Here is a 25863-nt window from a genome sequence, read left to right on the forward strand (position 1 = left end):
ACCCTCCCATAATATACATATATATATATATTTAAATAAAAAAAGCCAGTCTTGCTTAGGAACCTAATGGGGCCAGGAGGCTCATAGCTGAGAAGCCAGGCCACAGAGTGGGGAATCATTGATCTAACTGGTAAACAGCAGGTTAACAAGCAAACCCACTTATCTGCTCAGCATTTCCCATCAGGTAGACAATTACAGCACGCTGACTTTTTTGGCACTGCCTTTCTTCCTCCATGTGTTGTATGTGGAGCCCAAAAAGTAAATTAGGGCTCAAGATTCTACTTCTAAATACCTAAATCTGCTTGTAGATTTAGCCCTTGGTACCTGGTTGGTTACAGTTTTGGTAACACTGTTAGCTGTTCAGTAAGATTATCTGGTGATCAAAACAGCCACTAAGTTCATCACCTATGAGTGAGTACTACCTTGCTTGTTACCAAACAGAAATGGGAGCAATGATGTTCCACGGAGGTCTTTGTTAACAGCACACCTGTGGCAGAGTTTGTGTGGTTTGAATGGGTCAGAGACACCTAAGGGAGGTGCAGCTTCAACATTGAAAGTATTCTGAGTGGTTCTGTATTATTTTGATCAAAAGTTATCAGTACTAAAGTATTTTCATTCTGAAGGATAACTTGTATCTTTATTTGGAGCAATCCCTGGTGTGAACAGAAGCAGGGGTTCTGTTCAAAAACAGAAGCTTTGGCTATGCCTTCTTCTATCTGTCTGATAGCATTCAAAGATCATTTGATGATCATGAACTTCAATGTATGTGGTGCCTTTCATACACTAAACTGTGTTTTTGGAAAGCAGTAATATGCAGCAGATCAAGAGTAGACTGCTGATCATGCCTTAGGCAAATGTAGCTGCCTAAAAATAGCATCATTAGCCCACAAATGCGCATATTGGCATGGTGCACTCTTATAATTCAGCTTCATACTTTTTTTCATTTTTCTTTACACTAAGTCTTTTAAAAACGTCTGTGAGGTTTTGTGGAATGTAACCCTCACTGTGAGATATAGTCCACTGGAGAAATAGTAGAGAAAATGCCTTTCCACTATTCTGAACCTTTTTGTCACGGTATTTTATGTCACTATTTGGCGTCATCTCTGCTCTTTGTTTTGTTTGCTCTATGGCTTATGAAACACCCTCATTAGCGCTTTCTGGCCTGTCCTAGTAGTGCTGATTCACTAGCAGCTGATACTCCACTGTTGGTTTTTTTTTAGTTAACTAGCAAGAGAAAACTTGAATAGCATTATGAAAAGCGTAGTGGGAAGTATGGGACAGCCAGGTTCATCTTCTCCTGCTACATTTCTTTTTTTCATTCATCCGTCTTTCTGGTTCTTTTAAGTCTTGAGACACTGAATTTGGAAATTCAAGGTAATTTTCTGTAAACCTATCTGAAATATTTTTTTTTCAGCTGTCTCAGCTGCTTTGTGCTACAAGGAAGAAGCTGCTTAAAATACTGATGTGTAGGATCTGCACAAGTACTGAAGTTAGAGTTCTTTTTAACAAATTTAAGCTGACCTCATCCTTCCTCATGCCATATATAAATATACATATACCTCTGTTTATACTTGGAAGTGCCTGTCTCATCTTATCTGAATTATATTTCTGCCTTGCTTGTGAAAAACTGCTATAAATCTATTAAATAATACAGCTTTTCAGGTTAGGACTAAAACCTTGTAAATCTGTGTCATCATCAGCATCTTTTAAAAGATGGCACAAATGGTGACATCTGGGAGCCAATTCATCATTTAATTAAATTATCCTGTAATGAAATCTGCCTTAATGAGATTAATTTTAATTATTAATCAGGAGCTGACATGGGCACAAGGCACCATAAATAATAAATGGAAGCTGTGTCTGCTCTGTTTCTAAGAAAGGACCTACTTTAGAAGAGCAGTGCTTTTCATGAAGCTGTGTTGGTTTTTGTGTGCTATCATGATCTCTATTTTGTTGGTTTCTATATCAAACTTTAAGGCAGAATATTAGTCCTGTTTCTGTTGATGAGTAACTGTTGATGTTTTAATATTTCATTTGATTCAGTCGTTACATAACCAATCACCTTCATTATTCCAGAAATAAATTCTGGTTTTGTTTTCATCTGTAGTAGTTAATTATCATATGGACATATTAGAGGTAAGTAATGTAGGCATAATTTATGGAGGCTGTGCCCAAAATGTGCAAGGCTTTGGGCTGGTCTGTGCTATCACACCTATGTTTATATGTATGTATGTGCTCACACTTGTGCAGCTTCTCCCATGTTCTGCTGTGATGTTTGTCTTCCTGTGGATTAAATTAGTGTTTGTATTATAAATGCCATTTTTAAGGACTTATGTTGCTTGGCCATATATGAAGTTTATCTGGGAAGCATGGCTCATGTGGGAGAAATGATCCCTATGGGTACCAGCCGCAAATGCTCTGTGAGCCTTGTCATGGTTGTCTTACATGAAGAATGAACCCTTTTGCCTTTTCCTCCATTAACAAGCCAAACACCACTTTGCTTTCACTTGCCAAATGCAACGTGGTTCCGCAAGGCCAGAGCTGGTTATTTGCTGCTCACAGAGTGATTATTTCTTTGGCCTCGTGGGCTGTGCACGTTACCTACCATCTATATTTGTTTTGAAGGAACTGCCATTTGTTGTAGTTCCAGCGTTCCATGAATACTTGGTTTCCCTTCATTGTCTCTTGTTGAAAAATCATTTTGCTTCAGAAAGAAGAGTAAGACCAAAGTTGGAACAAGAGCAGATGATGCTGAGGGGTGTCAGTAACAACCCACCACATTCAGGAGTTTCTGAACGAATGCAGGTTTTGTAGGCTACCATTAGCCTGCTGGCCTGATAGCACAGCACGTGTTTGAGCCTCAGAGGAGAGAATGAGTGAGCACGTGAGGAGACTTCTTCCTCTAAGCTGAGGGAATGCTGCCTTCTACAGCCGTCCTGGGCTGAATGCAAGGTCTATTCAAAAGAATAGCCTGTCTTTCTTCAGCTCAGGCTAGGTGTGCTGATGAAGGAGCTTGGCAGTGTGTTGTGGGCCTTACGTGCTGCAGGGAAGAATAAAAGTCATGGAAAACCAAAAGACCTTCAAAGCAAGATCTTACCTCTGATGAAATTGATAGGAAATTGCCATCTGTTGCAGCATAGCCCAAATACAAGTTCTGTTGCCCCATCAGAGTTGTGTTTCTTGTTAAGCCCAAACGGTCTACTTCTAACCGCTATAATATCCTTCAGTGACATACGGCAGTTGTCTCCCAAGCATTTATCAGCAGTGATGACTGGAGAAGGTAGGGAATTCCAGTGCCACCTTTTCGTAACCTTTCCTTCCTACAAAACTGCAGTTACATGGTAACTACATGGCTTTCCTAGAAGGGGTAAAGCAATTTGTATTCAAGTCCCATATGCTGCCAGTTATGTGATGGGAAGTGGCTTTGTTTCTTTGTCCCTCCCAAACACACATAAACCTGCAATTACAGCAGCAGGACCTTATAATGGCATCATATAATTTGTAACAGACAGTGGTAAAGGCAGAAATACCTAGAAATCTAGACTGAAATGACTTACTGTCAGTTTTAGGACAGGTGAAAATTATTTATAATGGGAATTGTTTGCATCACAGAGACTTTCTTGCCCTGTAGTATTCTCAGGTGCTGAGTATTTTGGAAAGGGCAGTTTTCATTCTTTGTCAACTTTACACAGATTCTTAGTGGACATTGTTGTTTGCATAATACAGTGATGTCTGGACTCTTTGTCCCATAGAGCCTATGCTATATGGTAGAAGTAATTATAGGTATTATACAGGATAATTGTATTATGCTTTAAATAAGTACAATATGCAATATGACTCAGTAAATTTTTGTAAGATGTTAATTAAAGAAAGAAACACCTCAGCCTAAAAGAGTTATTTGTCTGATTTAGAAGTCCTAAAAACACTGGGGAAAAATTACCGAAGCTTGAAGCATGCTGAATTCTTGGTGCATTTCTTTTCTATTTCTTTACTAAAATCAGGAGATTGAAATTTGCTCTATCGTAATTTTACAGATTTCTCAGTATACATGCCATATAGTATCTGCTTTGTTATACATATTTCAAAATCAGCTTTTCATCCAGTGACGATCTTAGCCCCACCAAGATTCTCTTTTATGCAATGGTAAACAAGACAATAAAGGATTCGGATGCCTCATTGTTGTTTTATAACTCTCTCAAGAGACAGTGGATCTGGCTGATCAGCTTTTCACACATTTCCAAACGGCATGCAGTAGCCTTCTCTTGGAAATGCTTTTGAGGATATTCAACATGCTTGGGAGGGGAGGGTAGGCTCTCACATGGATAAAGTTCTGGTTAGAAGATAGGAAACTAGTGAAATGGTCAAAAGGGATTGGATGATGTAATGGAAAAAATGACTTCTTTTTTCTTTTTTTTTTTAAATGTCAGTTTAAAAAGTTCACTTTTAAAGATGGGGGTGTTGGAGAATATTTTGGGCAAGTGTCACTATGTTATTTCCCTATTCTTACACATTTTCAACATCTGCTGATGGTGGGATATTGGTCTCAATGCATTTTTTTGTTATCTTGAACAGATCTACATGTGTTCTTAAGCAAAGAGTTAACTGTAGAAAAAACTACATTAACCTGCATCACGTCTGAGAAGCTTGTTGAGGCTAGTGCAATAGTGTGATCTCCCATGCAGACTGCAGGGAGGCCACATGTTCTAGGAATGCAGTGTGACCCACTCTGCTAGCACAGCGTGTATTCTTTTGGGATCTGCATATGCTTCTGAACACAATACATCATACCTCACTAAAAGGGGCACATTTAACTTGGCTTTGAGCTGCTGATCTCAGTGCTATAAACCTCTCCAGTACTGGCCAGTCAGCCCTCGAGTCACTGTGTTCTGCTAAAACGCAGGATGTTCCGCTGTGTGTTAGCGGCCAGGTTTATTATTCTGCATTTGGTGGGTTCTACATACATCTCTGCATTGCAATCAAACTTCAAGTTGGCTTTGTTGTCTAAGAGCTGATCCAAAGCGCACTGACAACTTGGAGGAGTCTTCCAATTAAATGCTGTAGGCTTTGGAACAAGCTATTATAAGACAGGCTGGAAACATTCAGAGTCACTGTTTCACACATGCACACACACACACTCGAATGTGTTCAAAGGATTTATTATCCAAGGACTATGGAGAATATTTTGTTCAACAGCTGCGCATAAAAATAATACTATCCAGTCAGAAAAGAGAAAACTCACTTCTGGCATGGTGACCTGGCAGATACTAGGAAATCTGTTTTTGAGGGTGGATGTGCACCCACACCCGGGTGTGTATGTGTTTGCAAAGTTGTCTGCTGAGCCAATTCATTTCTTGCTTTCAGGGAGAATTACTGAAGATTTCAGTGATCTGTGGATGTAGTTTAAAGGTTTTAGTTTTCTGTCCAGCTTCTCCCAGATGCATTCAATAGATGACAGATTTGAGGGTAATACTGGCTAGTCTTTATATATTTAAGACTCCCTTCCATTCTTTATTCAAGCACATACTGTGATCTGGACAAATGTTTAATATCATTGTTAAGTTGCAAAATTAAACCTTGGCCAGTTGGACATGATTTATTTGGAAGAGTCCAGCTCTGTAGAACATTCTGGTAGTCTTCTTGGGCAGGACAGCCATAATACTGTGCAGTCGCCTAACTGCCTTGGCTGAAAGTCAGAACAATCCCCACAGCATTAACTTCGCCTTTCCTTAATTGCTGAGTAGTGTTTGCTCCCCACAGTTTGTATGTGGATGTAAACTCTGTGCATTTGGACTTGTCCCCATACACTTTTTTCCAAGTCCTAGTTGGCTCCTACTGAGTTTAAAATATGCCATTTGAAACCATGTTTTCATTAGGCTTATCACCCTTGCATACTGATCTGCTTTTGATCTCATTGGGTCTGTGTCTGTTCCATAATTGGTTTGTCCACATTTCCTAATGTATAAATGGATAAGGAGATTTTAGGTGAGATATCTAACTTGCCAAGAAATTGGAATTTGTAAGTTCAGCCAATCTAGATTTCCACCCACTTTCTGATGTATACATGTGAATGTAAATTGGTTTCAGTCACTGTAATTTGCATCCCAAAGAGCCAGAAGAAGGTGTAAGTTACTATAGGAGTGGATAACTAACTTATTAATGTGTGCTCCTTTTAGTTGCATTACCTATTTAGCCTTTCTCCTGACCGTTCAGTGTATCACCAATACCTTTATAAGCGCAAACATTTTAATAACTCGAATTCAGAGATAATATATGCAAAGATGTAATGTACAATTTGTGAATGAGTGTGGATGTGAATTTGCCTGTTTTGTGCTTCTAGATTTACTCATTTCAGTCTTAAGGCCTGTTCTGTCATCCCAAGAGTCAAGAGGCTAAAACTCATGCTAACAAGGAGAAAGATGCTCTGGACTCTTCAGAGCATTCTGGGTCTGGCCTATGAGATCCATGGTTGATTTGCTCTTGGCTTCAGTGGTGAAAATCAGACCTTCAAAATAATAGTCTCCTTGCTCTTGTTTAAGATTTCTTAGAATTAATTCAAGTCATTCCACTTCCCAGGGTTCCCTGTTTCAGTCAAAATGTTTAAAACACCACTTATAACCATGATTTGAACAACCCATCAGAAAAAAAGGGCTTTATCTTGCTTTTTATGAGTATTTGAAAATTGGGATTTTATTAGAAATCTTGTCACTGACAGTATAACAATGAAATGTGGTCCTGTCTTGCATGAGACCTGAAAAAAAAAATTTTATGGACTCACTCACCTTTAGAATCTCTGTTTATATATGTTGTTAAAAATAAGGATACCACATTTGTTACTTTATAGAAATTTAAATTTGAACTCAACCTGCAGTTTGGATGCAAACCAGAATTCCACTGAAATGTAGAAAAACAACATCTAATTTCTTTTACTGAAATAAAGCAGTCAAACATTTTGAATACATAGCAAAAATATTTTCATGCAAATATAACAGATTTATTATACAAGAGAATTATTAATCACAGTTACTAAGTGAGCAAGTCATTATGTTGGGAGAGATTGTCAAAGCTGTCTGGATACATGAAGGTGTTGAAAAATATACGGGAGGATTTTCATACATTACAAATTAAATTAATTGCTGACATCTGAAAAAAATAAGTTTGAATTGATAATTAGGTTTCTTCCTGCTTAGACCCCTTTGAAGTTCTGTGTACCAGAACCCATCCAAAATTCGTTTAACTAGTAAAGCTCAACTTCTATTGTTTTATTTGTTTTATGGATTGGAAAAGAAAAAAAATTCCTCCTTTTCCATATCTTAATTGAATTCCTTTATGTTAGAGGTAGAAAAACTTGACTTCCCTTGAGAAGAAAACTGAAACTTGAAGTGTCTAGGAAAACTCATTTTTGTTCAGGTGAAAACAAAATATTTGAAAAACAATTGCCAACATTTTATCCCCTATATATTGTAAAACAATTACATATTTGGTATAGTATGATTTTGTAGTTTGCTTTCTAATCTTGAGTTATACTTAGAAGTTTTTCTTCCTATTTATGTCTGAGATTAAAACAAGATCTTGTTTATCTGTTTAATAAATGACTCAATAATACTATTTTTTAAAAAAATTCTATTAAGTCAATAATTCTAGAAAGTTTTGGTGTTAGTATAGAGTCATACAATTACAAATATAATTTAAAAATGCTTAGAATTTAATACAAATCGTTTAAATAGTAGACAATACCTGTTCTTTAAAATGTGGCTTCTCTGTTTTTACATTTGATGGACACTAGTCTCTTGGAACGTTTTGGTATGCTTAATATTTTCTGCTATATTTCCAGATACTATACTAGCACTTTAAAGAAACTGGCTGTTTCTAGCAAGACAATTTTGTAGAAAGATAGCCATATTCAGCACACCTTTGGATAGTTTGCATGAGTGATAGCAGGCCTCCTTTCCTCCTCAGCAAAATTTTCATTCTTACCCTGGTAGGCTTCCAGACCATCTTCTTAAAGTTGGAGGGGCACTGAACCCTGTGAGTCAGCTTATGAATCAGCTCTTCATACCTTGGTAACTTCCAAACCTTGTACAACTTAGACATCGAGACAAAATCTGAAAGATGCTTCTGGGTAATGGACTGTATGCCATAATGATTATCCTGATTTATGCTCAAGGTTGCTGAGTTTTAATTGTATTATATCAAAACTTTTAATATTTGGGTTTTTGAGTCACATTCTTTAGTGCTAATTCTTTCATGTAGATGAAATGAATTTGATGTCCTTGTATTTAACCTAGCAGTCACTACAAAACTTCTCTTTCAGTGATTGAAATCTCAAAAAACTTTAGGATTTAGTCTCCCAAATTCCTAAGTAAATTTAAAAAATCTTGCAGAACAAAACATTTTCGTAATATCTGTTTTCTGGATTTTTACTGTTAGCACAGCTCCTGTTTATATTCATTTTCATTTTTAATTCCCTTTCAACTGAATTGGCCATCTGAATTTGCTCTCTCACCTTCAGAAAATGGCTTCTGTTTAACTTAATTTTGCTGAAGAAGTCCTCAGCTGATTTATTGAACCTCTGAAATCTGAGAATCTGTGTAGTATTTATCATAGAGATGTAATCACAGAAATGATTTTTTTTTTAATGAAAAACTCCATTTTCCATCTTCAGCTTTAAGGACCCCTGATTTAATCTTTAGCTGTGTTGATGAGGTTCATGTGATAAAGATTCAGAAAAAGCAAGACATAGAGTTTGTTTCATTCAGTAAGAAGCTATGTGATCTTTTCACGTAATGTCAAATGGAAGGTATTAGTGTTTTCCAAATGCTCAAGGTTAGTTGTTCATTCACACATGTTCTTCTGAAACAGTCCATCAGCTCTTTTTTGTATTTGGTTTCCTACATTTCGCTGAGATGGTAGCTGTTTCAAGCTACTTGTCCCTGCAGAATTCCTCTTTGAGCTGCTTAGTTTATTCTTAAACTTGGTGTACCTCCAGGTCCTATTTGTGTTCCTTTCCCAATAACCAGCTCTAAGACAATGTGTCCCTCTGAGCTTGCAAAACTAACCTAGTAACCTGTGGTCATCACTCCTGTTTTGTCTATATGGTAAATCTTATTATAGAAACCAGAAGTTTAGATTTTATTTCACTAAAGTATCAACCTTAAGGTTCCCAGTGTTGATTTTCTTTTTCACTAAAGCAAAATCTTTAGTTACACCACAAAACTGTTTGTTTTAATATGGTAGTAGGAGAGTTCACACATGTGCTCCAGGCATCTAACTTTACATAGAATTTTAGCTAATCAAAATTCAGGTTCATCCAACCTAATTGTAACTCCCCATTGAGGAACCCAAGCCAATGAAGAGATGTGGCCTCTTGCAGTAGTGAATCGGGTCTTGGTTTGCTGAGTCTCATGCTGGAAGAGTCTCAAGACTGAACGGAGAAGTGGGCTATTCAGAAGAAGTGGTGGAGTTGAGTTGTATTGTAGTTCTTAAAATATGAGTAGACCCCTCAGCCCTGCCACCCTTTGTCTGTCATACTATTTAGATAGGTGGTAGCGTTGATACTCTAGAGGACAGCATAAATGATCTCACACAAAATCTACAGTAAGGTTACCCAATGGTCAGTTTCTAATCTCTCTCAGTCTTACTGCGCTGTCACAGGGAAGCATGGAGGGAGGAAGGGAGGGAAATCCGCACTCTGTATTCAGTTCTGTTTGCTCAGCCTCCTGTGGATTTGGAAGAATTACAAAATTCAGATATGGGAAATGGAAATTAATAAAGATATTCAAAACCCCAACCCTCCTTTATGGACTGTGACAAATACAGTTGACAGATGAGTGCAGTAATGCATATGCAGTAATGACTAGGATAAAGACTGTAAGTCAAGTGCTGCAATTTAGGGAGTATTAAGAGAAACTGAAATATGTTTCGAACTAATAAAAAGAATATTTTTCTACCAACACATAATAAAGATTTGGAATTCACTGCCACATGAGAACATGGATGACTGCAAGACTGAAATTATTTCATGAAAAAGGACCATCCACAAATATTAAGCAGTTTTGCTTTGGTCAGTTAGAAATATTTCTTGCACACACCAACAAATCCATATAGTATAGTGGTAAGATTGAACTCCTTGTCCTGACAGGTTGTTCCATAACTTCACTGGACAGCGGGGTGACTCTTTAGTTTAAAAACCATTAGTAATGTCCACTTCCATAAATATGTCATTGTATCCTGTATAACCCAAAGATCTAATCTAGTAGTCTAATTCGTAATAGAGACTGACAGCAGGGATACCATTGTTGATATCTTCTAAATGGAGCTCTGAGCTAGCTCTGGAGTGCAGCACTCACTGGGGAAAAAGTCCCGCATTCCCTCTTCTACTGCCAGTTGTCCCTGCTCCCCTCTTCAAACAGGCACTCTTCTCAGAAGCACTTCACTTGTGACTCACTGTCTTTCTACCCTGCCCTTCCACACAGACCCAGCTAGGCATTTATTTAATTTTTTAAAATTCACTTGGGAAGTTGTTTGAAACTTCCTTTTATCCCTCAGTGCTTTTACCACAGTGCTGGTGTGCTTGGAGCAAGGACAGAAAACAGAATTGCAATTGCACATAGAAACAGGGTACTAGCTAGGGTTAGGCACTGCCTCTGTACAGATGTGACGGTTCTGGGCCAAAGTAGAATAAACCTTTTGTACGTGGCTTTGCAAGTCAGTAATGCCATGCACTCTGAATATGTGATACAATTTTTCTTGTAGTGAAGTATCTGAGCTTTAGTTTTGCTAGATGTCCTAGTTACCAGCTTGCATGTTTCCTCTCTCTGCTGTGCACCTCAAGGTATTTAAAATATTCTTTAATACTTTCTAATATTCCCTTGAATTTTTGCTAAAACTGAAGATATTTATAGTGGATTCATTTTGAATTAATGTATGTGCTTGAATTGTTTCAAGTCTCTGAAGCAGTATTTTCATGCACTATATAATTTTTTTAGTAATATCTGAAGGTGTTTGTACATCTCTAGAAATATGTGTGAGAAGTCTCATTTCTAATTGCACATTTTACACTGTGATGTCATTTTTGTCGAAAACCCTGAAGTATTACAAATCTGTAAAAGACAATAGACCTGAAATCCCTGGCAGAAACTTAACAGTACTTTTTCAGTTCAGGTTCCATTTGTGTGGTGATTTACACATACAGAATCATAGAATCATAGAATTGTTTAGGTTGGAGAAGACATTTAAGGCCATCAAGTCCAACCGTTAATCTAGCACTGCCAAGTCCTCCACTAAATCATGGCCCTAAGCACCGCATCTACAGGTCTTTTAAATACTTACAGGGGTGGTGACTCAACCGCTTCCCTGGGCAGCCTGTTCCAATGCTTGACAACTGTTTTGGTGAAGAAGGTTTTCCTAACATCCAGTCTAAACCTCCCCTGGCACAGCTTGAGGCCATTTCTTCATGTCCTATCACTTCTTACTTGGGAGAAGAGACCAACACCCATCTCGCTCCAACCTCCTTTCAGGCAGCTGTAGAGAGCAGTAAGGTCTCCCCTGAGCCTCCTCCTCTCCAGGCTAAACATCCCCATTCCCTCAGCTGCTCCTCATAAGACTTGTGCTCCAGACCTTTCACCAGCTTCGTTGCCCTTCTCTGGACACGCTGCAGCACCTCAATGTCTTCTTTGTAGTGATGGGCCCCAAACTGAACACAGTGAGGTGCAGCCTCACCAGTGTCAAGCACAAGGGGACAATCACTTTCCTAGTCCTGTAGGCCACAGGATTTCTGGCAAAAGCCCAGATGCTATTGGCCTTGTTGGCCACCTGGGCACATACGCCTAACTGTGCACAATTAAATCAACACTTACTAAAGCCAGTGAAACAATTCACGTAAAAAATGAGCACATGCATATGCTTTTTAATAGCTTATGTTGAAAACATTGGCATAGAAACCAGTATTTTGAAGGAAATACCTTACTTAAATGTGTATCTCCGAAATGCTTTCTTGTATCCTAAAAATTGTCAAAATACAGTTGTGTCTGTCTGAGAGAGAAGAAAAAGGTTTATCTGTACTCTCTTTGTAGGGCCTATGACCAGAAGCACCACACTACCTTCAAGGTTGAGAAAAATTGCTTTGGCATACTACAAGAAAATACCATTAATGTTTTGGGTTTTATCTTTTCTTTTTTTTTTTTTTTTTTTTTTTTTTTCTGTAGTCCATTAGGGTTTGCTGCTTGGTTCCCAGTTTGGACAGAAATTTTGTTTACCTGCAGAAATTACTAGGTTTTCTTCTTCCATTTTGTGTGTATTTCAGTTCACTCCTTTCTCCACAGAAATACGTTAAAGCTTCTACATTTTATTCTCAGTTTTGAAGAGGTACTGTTTGTTTACTTTAAATTATCAAAAGCCCAATTGGAGAAGCAGAAGACAAAGTTCCCTATTTAGGCCATAATGTCAGTTTTTAGAGGTCTTTTATTAAAATAGATTTAAAGGTATACAAGAAAAAAACCTCACGGTAGGTTGCTGGGGGGTTTGTTATCATTTTTGAAGCACTGTGTAACTAATGTCTCATGACAATAACAGAAACCTGCTTTTATTAAATCTTCTGAGTCACATTACAAAATACTATGATTTGTGGTATTTTATTCTTAATTTATATATGCAATCTAAGTAGCATGTACATACAACTTATCTGTATTTTTGTCCTTGTTTCCAGAAATAGAGATCATGATGTAAAGCAAATAATTCTTCCAAATGTTTGCACTGATGCTGAAAAATTGTTTATGATGATGGAGGATGTTTGCTCTCCAGCTCTAGTCACTTGAAAGATGATCCACCTTTGAAGTTGTGGTAAAAACTCTGAAACACTATATTTTTTAGTAGGGTAGTGTTGAAATCTGTATCCTGATCCAAATTTACTCTCACAACAGTGCAACCTCATTGACTGTAGCGGAATTGCAAGTGTGATGAGAATAAAACTGGATGCAATGACTTAAAACTTTATACATAGAAAATGAGTTCTTTATACACAGAAATACTAGGTAAAGAAATACACCCAGGGCCAAATTTTGCTACTATATTATGGGTAGTTTTAAATTGACACTGCAGTAATGGAGAACATTGTCATAAGTGGACATTAATAGCATTGTATTTCTAATTGTAAATCTGCATGTTTGAAAAGTACTGAAGTATTCTTGCATATGAAGCAGTGAAGAATTTTAAGGTCTTTCACAAATTTAAAAAGCTTACAGAGTTCAGTAGGTGATCAGTTTAATACAATGATATTTTGGCAAAACTATCTGTGGAAGTCAAAACCCATGTTCTGCTCTTGATTATTGTGGTGCATTCCACACAAAATTGATGAACTCCTCTAAAGAACAGAATATGCCCCTGTGTTATTCTGTGCTGCAGAGAACTAAAAACTTCAGCTTCAGGATGCAATAGCTTAAAGCAAAGGGTGGATTTAATAAAATTACAAAGAGGGAGGATTGTATTTTAGTTAAGCTGTCACTGGAGGAAAAAGGAATAAAAAGCCTATAGTGTAGTACAGCAGAAAAAGGAGTGAGCTGCTGAAAGCTGGATAATTTGAGGATATAGAGATGTCACTTCCTCCTTTTGCCAGGCTGTGAAATTCTTTGCAATTCCCATTGGTAAAGCTGCCAACACAAACAGAGGAAAAAATGGAAACTTTTGTGCAAGTCCTCCTTTGGTGAACAGAAGAACATATACTTTCAAAGAAACAAATTTATCAGCACCATGTTTGATACAAACTTTTTTGAAGCGCTATGGAGAAAGCACAGAGATCTTACCCAAATCAAGAAAGCATATAAGAAATTTATTAATTAATTATGGTAAAAGGTTGTTAGAATTATGTTTCTAAGGAATGCTTTTAGCAACAGATGCATACATAAAACCCATGGAATACTAACTTGTCTAACAGTTACGATGTTATCTGTAACTTTAGGGAAAAGCTGGCTGTGTGATACCTGAGGATTGTTGTTAACTAGCTGTTAGTCTCTTTAGATTAAAATATTGAGAGATCAACAGTTGATATGGTTCAGCAGTACTTTCAGAGCATGAGCTCTTTATTAACACTTTGGTGACACATTGCATAAATGTCATTGTACAGAAAGAGCTATAAAAGCTTGGTACCAAAAAAAGTAATTATTATTTTTAATTTATCTTTTGTTCAAAATGTTAAAGGACGCTGGCAGGACAGTGTCTCATAATTGTCTGAGAATAGCTGTTTCCGGTAAAGGCTAAATTAACTGACCCAGTTAAGCTAGGTATCTCCCTGGACTGTCCATAACTAGACATGGAGAAGAATTTTCACGGTAATATCCTATGTAATTCATGTGTGCTTTTGGTTTTTACTTAAGGCTTCTTTTCAAGGTTTTTATACAGTGTAAACCATTTTTCCATAAAGTGGCTGGCTTCCATAAATTTATGAAACATAAGCTTCATTTACTCAGAAATTTTCTTTAGTTTTTTTTTAAGTGAATTACTGTACAGGCAATTACAAAATTACAAATCTTGAGATTTACTTCTTTTTTGGAATTTCTTATTTGTACCAGTTTATTTTTAGTGCATGTATAGAAGTAATCACTTGCACTGAAAGTTTGTATTTAAAAAAAAAAGATGGATTTTTTCTTACATATGTATCAATCATAGTAAGGGAGGTGACCTCAGTGAAACTGCTGATTTTGTTAATCCGTTAAAGAGATAGTCTAAAAGAGATTATTTGCTAGAAGAGAGTCACATATGGATAGTCTTTTTCAGGGTGAGTCAGGCATTCCTTAATTCCCATGTCTCCCAGGTCGGAACCTAAACACCATCTTTCCCCTCATGCAAAAAGCACTTCCCCTACCAGGCTTTGCTCCAGGCACAAATAAACAGTGTGAGCCCTAACACTGTGCCCAGAAAGGTCAGGATCTGTTGCTGCTGCTCCCGTTTTGCCTGCCCCAGCACAAAAGTACAGCCTTGAAGCAGTTTGCATACCACAGTTTAGGAATCCCCACTTTGGTTGTCTCAGTCCTGATACTGCTGTAGCTTTCTGGTGAGGAGGTCCATGATAATTACGGAGGTGAGAGTCAGTTTTCAAAATAAACAGTAAGTTAAAGCAAGGAGAGAGCCCTTGTTTTATATGAAAAATCTATCATGCCATTACTCAAACCATCATTTCTGAGTATGTAGCAATGGAGTAGCCACGTGTGTACTGAGGGAGTGGGGAAGAGGAAGGAGGGCTGGTCCTGTTGCAGAAGCAGAACAGAAGCTTAAAAAGTGCTCGGTATGAGCAGTGAGAACTATTGTACCCATCTGAAAAAATGACAGATATAAATGGACAGCATTTTGTTTACTCAAACTGGATGTTACCTAGCATAGGAGGCTTGGCTGAGAGCAGTCAGATGCTTAAACACTCTTACTGGGTGTCTTTGAATGCGTAATAATTAAAACGATTGAAAATGTGGTCTGCTGATCAGAAGTTCAAGTCAAAACTCCCAACAGTTCGATCTCTTCTTTCCCTTGCAGCTTTGAAAGTCTGCTTCAAAAATGTAAACTCCTTCCCAGCTTTCATGTAACTGTAATTGTCTCCTGTACTTTCTTACATAAACTTTTTATTTGGTCATAAAACAAACTTGGAAGATTATACTAGAGTTGACTCTCTAGAACCATAACTAAAACTAGATTTTAAGCTTTCAGTGTTAAGATTGTATTTGTGCCCAGCACTGATCACTGACATGTTACTAATTTTGATTGGAGCCCTAGAAAATGTGGTAATAAAACCACATAATAATTAGCAGAGGCTTGAATTAATACTTTTATGAATTATTTGTACCTTAGATGCCTGCAAAAGATAAGGTGTTACATGGCAGCCTCCCTTTCAAAGAAATTATATGAAAATGCTTTTCACAAAGTTTGTACCTTGAACTTGAAATGCATTTTGCAAAGTTCATTTTTTTCCTTTGTTTTCAATCAGAATTAATATAACAGACACTCAAAGTGACAGGTGGAAATGAGTTGTGAATGAGTACTTTTTGGAAGAAAATTCATTGAAACCAGTGGAAGAAATCAAGATGGGAGATGTTGAGGCAGAAAATACTGTTTCCAGTTACGATAATTTTTTGTTTATGGCATTGGTGTTTCAAGTTAAAGGCTTAATATTTAAACATAAAGGCATGAAGATGCATACATGCATTTTACAGAGTTACACATAAGACTGCAGAAATAAATTGAAAAATGTGAGTGCTAAGAAAACATAAGCAAATTAAGACAACCTCAAAACTTTTTTTAAAAAAGTGTTTTAAAGCTCTTCCAGGAATGTGATTTGTGAATATGTACAGTTTGTTGCTGTTAATAATTCATGTTTACAATGCGTAATCCTTATGTTTATAATATTTTTTGGTTACCACTGTTCGAAAATCTGATATACTTACATGTCTATTTTTTCTTTGAACTCAGAACTTAGCTAGCTTCCATCTGTTCTTCAATTTGTCTTTTGAGATCTAATCAAACAGCTTTTACATTTTGGTGGCAGTTTCGATAATGAAAAAAGTGCATGCCCTGAAATCCAGCTGGCAACCTGGTTTTACTGGTTTTACTGTTGCTGTTCTCTGTATCCAAGACGTTGCTCTCTGCAATGCTAAGGGGAATAAGGAGAGAGGTGGTGATGGGGACTGTGATCAAATCGCAGACTTTGCTCTAAGGAGCTGCAGGCTGGTGAGTGCTCAGCCGGAACATGAGAGCTTTAGTGGTGGCTGCGGAGTGTAATAAATACAGTATTATAATAGTAATTATTTTATTTGTCTCACTCGGTTTTACAGACCAGCCATAGAGCAGGTAGGAGGCACTCATAAGGTAAAATTCAAAGGACAGTTTGTCTGCCCATAAAGCCTAATGGATTGTCACAGATACAGCTCAGAGAAAACAAACAAACCAAAAGTTACAAGACAACACAGCTGTCTTAGTGGGGGTTGTAAATTTAAATTTAGTTTAAATTTCTTGGACAAGCACAGCAGTTCAGATCTGGGAATTTATTCTTTCTGACAGTTTTGCAACTAAAAAGGCAAACTAACAAAAAAAGGTGAAAGCAGTTGAGTGAGTTTTTTGGCAAAGTTGTGTTGGCTGGAGGCACCATTATACCATTGTCCATTATATGGATAAAAGTTGCCACCCCCAGGGCCTGCCGTGACCCCCAGAGCCAGGCAGCCAGCCAGGGTAATGTGGAGAGGCCCCGAGGTGGGGAGAGGCAGGGGCTGGCGCAGTCCTCTTGTTCAAAGCACCTTCAAACCTGCTTTGAATGCAAGATCAGAGTCCACTAAAATATTTATTTGACATTGAATTTGATCTCCAGTAATGAAACTATTGACCAACCCAAAATTTCACAGGCAGGCCTTTCTCAAAAGGTGTCTCCGCTTCTTAAATTCACTTTGTGTGTGTGTGTGTGTGATTTTTATCACTGTCTTGCTTGAAAAGCAAATTGACTCACAATGTGGAGTGGTTGTGGTGGCTCTCAGAATGTATTAAGACAAGGTTACTCAATGGCAACAAAACATGCTGCTACTGTGTGTTTTTCCTTCTAATGTCCCTTGAGAAATACTTTGCGTCATGTGATGAAATCTGAAGGAATAGTGAAAAAACAGCAACTGTGAAAATGCATTCAAGGGAAGCATATGTTCCCATTAGTATCTTAAAAAGAGATTACAGTTTATATAAATAGAGCATTTTCCTTCTCTCCAATTTCTCTACATAGAGGAAAAAGAAAAAAGAGGTAAATAAATCTTTCATACCTCCACTACTATTTTATTAGGCTGCAAAGCTGTGGATGTAACAGTGATTGGAGCTTACGCGGCCCTGCATAGTTTGGTGGTTTGTGACATTCCTTAAAATGTAAAAGTGTGCTGGTAAGCTTTCCTTTTTGGTTTTGTATTCTCTGTATTGCAGGCAAACTGAAAAACAGCCTATAAAGCAACTGTAGAACAGGAAAAATGCTATCTGAAGTAATTGTCACTACTGTGGCCCTAAACCAAACACTTTTGGTTGCAGAACTAATTGAGAAATTCAAAATAGCATTTCATACTTTTGTATTTTCTCAAATGAGTACAATTTTTGTTCACTAATATCTGCTGTTTTCCTTTCTGTCACGTTTGTGTCCTTATCATGCTGGTGTAAATAAAGGGCATGAAGTAACTTCTGATTTATATGTCCACAGAAAACATCTCCTCCTTAGTAATCTCAGTTTGCAAACAGAGCAGTTCATCAGTCACAGGGATGCTGGGACAGTGGTTTCCCCTGTCAGCCTGAGAAAGGAGCTCATGCTGTAGGATGTAATAAGTTTCTCTGATCACCTCTTGACTACTGCTGTGTGCACAGAATTATGACATATAATTTTTTTCTCTCTACTATGCGATAAACACCTTTAAAAGTGTATGGGACTATACTTTGCCTCCAGGTGTTCAGAACTGAGAAATGATAAAACCATCTTGTTTTACTGGGAAAAGGCGGAAGGCTGATGGTTATTTCTTTGGTCCTTGCGTTCTTGGGAGCCAAGACATGTTAGTCCGTAGCTGAAGATGGGAGGACAGAGGCGAAGTGGTGGCCAGGGGTGGCAAACAAGTCTGCTCTGGTTTGGAGCCACTGAGGAAAGACCTGCTGTGTACGGAGGTGTGCAAAAATCGTGACGGCATGCTCCTAAACTGCTTGGGGAGTCTTAAGACCAGGCTGGCTTCCCCCTGCCTGAAGCCTGATAGAAGAAAAGACACATTTTGTTCCTCATCTGCTACTAGTGAAGACTCTCTGCAGTTCATTGCGCAACGTCTAAGGGTTTGAGCCTTAGAGCTTACTGCCCATGAATGTCCCATGGCTTTCAGTCTACCCCTGGCAGCATTTTCTGCAATAGCTTTTTCCTTTGTTTCCCTTTTTTTGGTAGTGAAAAAAACAACTGCTTGCAAGCAATCTTGCATTAGCAACCATCTGACATCTTAGTTGTTTAAGCAGTTAAGAATGAGGCTATACCCAATGCTAATGTCAAAAACAACATCTGAAAGCTGATTATGCTCTCCCTAGTACTTTATATATGCTCCGGTGGGTTTTCATTGTTGAAGAGGTGGGCCTTTATTATGCCACATAATGCAGTAAAATGAGGATTACTTGGATTTCAGTGCATGAGATAATAGCAGCTGACAGGCACCTGTTTAAGGAAGTATATTGGATTTCTAAGCACAAGTGTTTTACAAAAATTAAGTGAGACTTCATATGAAAAAACTTCTGTACTTAAACTTCATAAATAGGTTTAAGTACCAAACAAAAAAAAGGCATCAGGGAATCTGGATGGATATATTTATTAGTGGCCCTTACAGTCCTGACAATCCATTCTAAGAATAAAGTGTGGGACCTGTCAAATGATGGCACAAATATCCTAATCTGAACTGACACGGCTTTCTAGCCCAGTTCATCAATCATGTTTTACTAGCTTTAACAGAGCCAAGCTGCTATCTGTCAATTCGATGGCGTAGTGGTGACAAAAACTGGTGCTGAAAATGTGCTGCAGGTGTAACTTTCACTCAAAGAGCATTTCTGAGTAGCAGTCAAGTTTGTGTTTGCATGGGGAGAGAGTGCCATCTTCAGTTTCACATCTCCATGTGAAACAAGCCTAAGCTTCCTAGTGCTGCCGGTGGCTAAGAAGTGGAGGGAAATGTATCAGCTGGAATTTGGAAACGGTTCTCAGGTCTTCCTTTTGTAAGACTTTGGACTTAAGAAAAAAAAAAAAAGATAAACACCATTTTCTTGTCCTCATTTTAAGATACAGTTAATTTAGATACATCTGTTGTAATGAGTAATTTGCAGTAAAGTAGATTGGGCTTTGTACTTTGGTTTGCGATGCCACATGAAGAAAATAACAATTGCCAGTTGGATTGCAACCCCCTTGTAACCAGTAGCACACTGTATGCATAAGAAAGGGGAGCTTGGAGTCTGCACACTGCTGAGTATTTACTGTGTTTTGTAAGAGCCATCAGTTCCATGTATTCTTTTAGCCCAGAATTGACTTTGTGTTTGCATTGGGGTCCTGGCACTTGACCTTTGTTTTTCTTGGCTCTGTCTCATTTTGCAGCAGAGCTCGAGGACACTCATCTCTTGTTTCCAGCATGTTAACATATTCAAGTAAATATTATCTGGCACAGACACATACATTATCCTTTTGGGGAGTATTTGTAAAAGTTTTAAAGTCCAGATCAAACAATGGCATCCATCTTCCTTCCTTCTGAATTTCCTTTATTCACAAGATTAATGTTGCTGGCAAAATTCTTTCTTTGATCTCTAAAAAGACTTTATTTTGTCAATATTCACAGACATGGTTAGCGCTTATAAATACCTGTATCACTTGCAGAATATATATGCCCAGGTACGTCTTTTCCGTATATTTTAACACTTAATAGGACTTTGCACAATAAGGAGCAGATGTGTCATAGCGACAGCAGGCGAGCAGGGACCAGGAAGGTGGTTTCATTAAAAGAGCCTTGGGATAAATGCAGCACATTAGATACCCACTGAAAGACAGGAGCTGTTGATGGGGTGACCTCTGAATGCAAGTCATCTTACTATAAACAGAAGGGTGTGGAAAGCCATTGGACAGAGCCAAGCTTGTTTACTATCGAGATCTCCTCTTAGTTAACTTAAGTAACCGGACTGTGCTGGGCTTGGTGTGACAGTTCAAAGAAGAACAAAGTGTCTTCAGTACTTCCGAGTTCAAAAAATCCTAGCTGGCTGGTGCAAAAGCTTTTTGGTCCTGAAATTCTGTCTGCTCACCTTAGCTGTTCTACAGTGGAAGTTAATTACTGTGAAACATAACAGATACTCTCTTTTTTTTTTTTTTTTTTTTTTTTTTTTTTCCTGGAAACTGACTTTGCATATTTGGGGAATTCGTTTCTGTTCTTCAGAGACAACTGAGGTAAGGTTATGATGGATTTTAATTTGTGATATTGATGCAAATGTCGTTTAGTGATAAAATGGGAAATATAAATGGGTACTAATTCCACATTCAGATTCTATTCTGAAAAGGATATTTGGGTTTCATTTCTGTAGTAGCAGTTTCAAACTTGTTTTTGGAACAACATATTTGTTTATAGTGGCTCTAGAGTACAGGAGTTTAGGTAGGTCACAGGACTGAATCCATCAGATTCTTTCAGGAGCAGTTTTTTCTTACAACAGGAGGTTACTTGTTAAGTACTGTAAGAACTAAAAGGCATCATTCTGTAAGATGCTGCAAATGTCACATTTTGTCAAATCTGTGTGCTGTTCTTTGGTGTGTTATTCAATAACGTATTTGTAAGAGACACTTAAAGGCCAGTATGCTGAGACAGGTGTCTAGACATAAATTGAGTTCAAATTAATTAGCCCTAAATGACAAAACCTGTGGCTACAAATAAAGTGAATTTAAGTTACTAATACTTCATTCGAGTCCATTTAGTCCATTTCGAAGTTGATTAGACATCAGTTTGGAACAAATAATGCTAAAGTGTAATTATGCTAAAGCATCAGTCCTGCCTTCTCAAAGTTCACTTTAACTGTCTCTGTAACGTTATCTGTCAGTTGCCGCTATGAGTTTGTATTTGAGTCTTACTTCATTGTGAATCTCTTTCAAACTTTTTAATGCATTTTGCAATTTCACAGACCATTATTTTGAGAATAAATGCTGGTTAAAACCTTACTTCTTCAGGGACTCTGTGCATGTTTGTTGCTGTTGTATTCAAATGCTTTTCTCTGCCTTGGGGTCTGCGTAGCAGCCAATTGCAGCTGTGCCGGCTGCCGTGCTGCATTCAGAGGGCCACGGTGGAGCTGGCATAACGATTACTGCTTCTTAAATGTCCGTTTCATTCAGGGAAACTCAGGAGGGGTTTACTCTGGGAGTGCTGTTTTATTATCCTAGCACAGCAAAAACGAAGTCCCAGGGAAGAAAGAGCAACGCCATTTGGCCCAGCTGTAAAGAGCCATTTACTGCTATAGAGAATTGTAATGTGTAGGGAACCTGTTTGGACGAAAGGTATGATAAATTATTGCAGCCAATAAGTTCTTCGATTTTGTTCCTGGGGTCTGGTGAGCAGCAAGCATCAGGATCCAGTTACATGTTTCTTTTCTTGGATTGTTCACTATTTTCTGAAATCAATTTCAGCGGAACAGCTTTTGACTGTCTCACTACGTTTTTTGCCATTAGAATTTTTTCTAAAGTAACTCAAATGTAAATTTGAAAAAGGGATATAGAACAAGTAATATTATAAATTCCTGGATTAAAAATACAGTTCTTGCCACAGCATTTTTCCAAGACAATTTTAGATTTCTAAAGTGCTTAGTATACCTTGTTAAATGGTACAGCAAATCAAGTAGCATCAGCCTTATATGTATGTGGATAGTATCAAGCCAAAAACCTCAAATTTGTCTTTGGCAATATATCTCTATGTTTGTGTGATCATGCAAGCATGTATGTGTATGTTACAGTGGGCATACAGGGAAGCTAATTCATCTGTTACAGAAATTAGAAGTCAAGGTTATTCTCTAAACTTCAGCGGCTGTGGATTGATAAAATGTCCGAGTATACTGTAAAACAGAGGAAGCAAGTGAAAAAACACACTGCATACTATCTGTCTCATTTGCATGCTTACCTAGCTTAATTTTTTTGTTTTCTATTGTTTTCTTTGCAAGTAGCTATACTTACAGTTTTCCTGAAGTTACATTTACTTTGGGAGAATATAGGAAACAAATAGCACTTTACTCAGTTCTGAACTTTGAATTGAAAAATTTACAAAATAGTTTTAGAAGGGATTACAATTTTAACATTATATATCATTTCAGTATTTCAAATAAAAGGATAGCATGGCTGTATCACATTTATGTTTAAAAGGTATGTGAGCAGTTTGTAGAATTTAATGCCTTAGTTAATATGCTACTTATTTAGTTTTTATATTTTATTTTATGAACTTTTATTTTCAACTGTGGTGCTGGAAAAAATACATTTCTGTAATATCTTAACAGAAAGTATATTATCTATGTGGTTTATTTCTCTACTTTATGCAATATTTAATCATTGCCCCGAATTAATACATGATTAAAAAGTATTCAATTATAAGTAAAGATCTGAAGAAAATGTGAAGATTTTTTTAAAAGCTAATTTTAAAATTAGTCCCATTTTAACTCCAAAAGGGTGCAAGTTAAAATATATACTGAAGAAAATGGATTGATTTAAAAAGCATAATTATTTTATTTGTGTTGGATTGAACAGAAAGCGGTAAGCTGTATCGCAGACTTGTAGAATTTCCATATTATTTTAGCTAGGGTTAATCGAAGATCGGCTTCCTAAATATTGAAGCAAAGTTCTCGGTGTGTTCTCATAGCAAATCTGTAATTGTTCTTCAAAATTCATTTGAGTAATATTTAAAAGTAATTAGCTGAGCTTTACAGTTACATAACTTTGGCTGATCGTCTGATGTAACTGATAATAAAACCTTTGGAGGGTAAAATAATCGGAAGCGATTTCATGTAAACAAAGTTTCTGTATGTATTATAGTATTTATTTGCACACATGCGCAAAACCATGTTCTTGTGTGTTCGCATGCATGTTTGAACAGTTCATTTTATCAAGGGTTTTCTCCTGTATAAAATGAATTATGTCATGGTGTTAGATTTTTGCTGTACTTACAGTATTTGTACTGCTGTTCCAGGTGAGCTCTGCATTCAATTAGAGTCACAGCTAAGAACCAAATGTACATGTTGCTCTGCACATTCAGAATGTTAGCTCCACTGAAGCACAGTTTAACTTGATTGATACTTGGATTTTAAAGCAAATAAGGACTAATTTTTGCCTGTGGCAAGAAATCTTTGAAGTTTCATGCCTGTGCTGAGGCTGGATTAGTTAAGCGGTAGGACTGGGGCTGGGACTATGACCCTGTTGTGCTTGGCAGGTTGTGATAAATGGGGGAATCTTTCTTAACCTCGTGGCCAAAACATTCCAGGATCAGGTTGGGGAGACAGGAGAGGAGGGAGGGGGTCAAAAGACGCAGGAGACTTGGCATGTTAGAGCCGAAGACAAAGGACACTTGCTTGTTTTTCTGAAATAGGGGCAAATGCACAGACTCTTGTGGGAAAAAAGTACTGCAGATGCATTGCAATATATCCTCTATTGTTATTTCTGACTGTTGACTTTGGTAGATGAAATTCATCCTTCACTATGAAGCTGTCTCTTTTTGTTTTGAGTGCTTTCAGAGTTTAGAGAATCTTGGTTGTTATATTTTCCTAAACTGAAGAGGTTTTTTTTATTTGATGCCTGAGATGTGTGTATAAATCCATCCAAAATAAATTGGAAGAACTCCTTATTCCAAGTAATTGCCTGTTAGCTAAAGAATTTACTGGAGGACTGCAAATATAAAAAAAATTGTATGAATATTTTTTTTAATAACCCACCAGTTAATTAATTGCTACTGGAAACCTAGTTCAACTATTTTATTTATAGAACATTTTGAAAAGTAAAACATACTTTTAAGTATTATAAAATTACATATTTTAATGTACCAGTATTAATAAAAAATCTAAGAAATTATTTGGATATGTTAAAGTAGTATACTGGGACAAACCAGTCAGATTTTCATATCTGAAAAAAGAAGCAAAATTGCCTTTTATGTGAGCTGACATACGATCTATCAAGTGGTTCTTTTGGCATTTTAAGAGCTATACTGCCTCTGATGTTGTCCCCATTGGCTAATAATGAAAAATATGTTACTAGATGGTGGTTTGACATTTGTTTACACACTTTATACTGTAAATACAGCTATTTTGGCTAGTGTTGAGAACTATAGCATAAAGCAAATTAAAAAAGAAGGTATTTTTAATGCGCTTTCTTATTGTGGCTGTTGTTACTAATATACAAGCAAACATATGATGTATCCCTTTGTATAGATAAAATCAATCATTTATCGTTTTACGATTTATTTCCCTGAATGACATTTTAACACTATGATATCAATAGCATTTTTAATGACTATTGTAAGTGTTCCTGGAGTTTACCTGTTCATTAATATTTGAATAATTAAATGTAGATCGTATAAATACAAAGTAGTTTCAGTAAATACAATTCTGCTTCTGTGCTGCTTACTAGCATATAGTAACTGTGTGTACATTATGTGTATTATATTTTCCTGTGTATTTATTATAAAGTATTTTATCTGTCATTTGCCTGTGATAAATTATTCTTTTTTCCTACCCTTTGAAAAAAATGCTTGTTTCTTAGAAGCATTTTCTTCACTCTTATTGAAGATTTCTACAGGCACTGAACAGTAAACTAACCAGAAACGAACTAAATTTGGTTGCGTGACGATACAAATGCATGTGAATAGGTCTTAGAGTATATCCACTTGTTTGTGAGAATTTACTGCACCATTGTATGTCATTTTAAATTTCCTCTAAGAAATTATTTTTTCATGAGTTAACATCTGGGCCATAAAGAACTGATTATTTTATTTTGACTAGCAAGTAGTTTGAGGTACAAAGAACTTTTTTGCATCCTTACCCTAATAGAAGTAAGTTGCTAAAGTTTTTGGTTATCTAATGTAGTTAATTAATGTTACAACAGCTGCTAGAAATTATCACTACAATGTTAAACAAATTAGCTTCAGTAATGAGGAAGAACAGAAATGTATGAAACTGAAGAAAAAGGACAGCTGTTCACTGTGAATGTACAGGCGATTTACTTGGTAATTTTCAAGGTGGAATGGGATGTGCAATTGCTTATTACCTTCTCCTTCTACTTCGACTTTTTTCCCAGTTTTGAACACACTTTTATTTTTAATTTGCAATGTAGTCATTTTTATACATTTAAAGTAGGTGGGGTTAATT

General features: G+C 37.0%; 1 protein-coding gene across 10 annotated transcripts in view; it reads left to right on the top strand.

Moving 5' to 3' along the window:
- Positions 1 to 25863, top strand: part of EYA4 (EYA transcriptional coactivator and phosphatase 4) — a 158260-nt gene that overhangs the window by 43735 nt on the left and 88662 nt on the right. Inside the window, exon 2 of one of the 10 annotated variants that reach the window (XM_037392958.1) lies at positions 20922 to 20932. The exons of the other annotated variants lie outside the window; for them this stretch is intronic. The gene's annotated coding sequence lies outside the window, so the exon portion shown is untranslated. The remainder of the gene's footprint in view (positions 1 to 20921; positions 20933 to 25863) is intronic. 10 annotated transcript variants of the gene reach the window in all.

This window comes from Falco rusticolus, chromosome 6 (assembly GCF_015220075.1).
Source record: "Falco rusticolus isolate bFalRus1 chromosome 6, bFalRus1.pri, whole genome shotgun sequence".
Classification (NCBI taxonomy): Eukaryota; Metazoa; Chordata; class Aves; order Falconiformes; family Falconidae; genus Falco; species Falco rusticolus.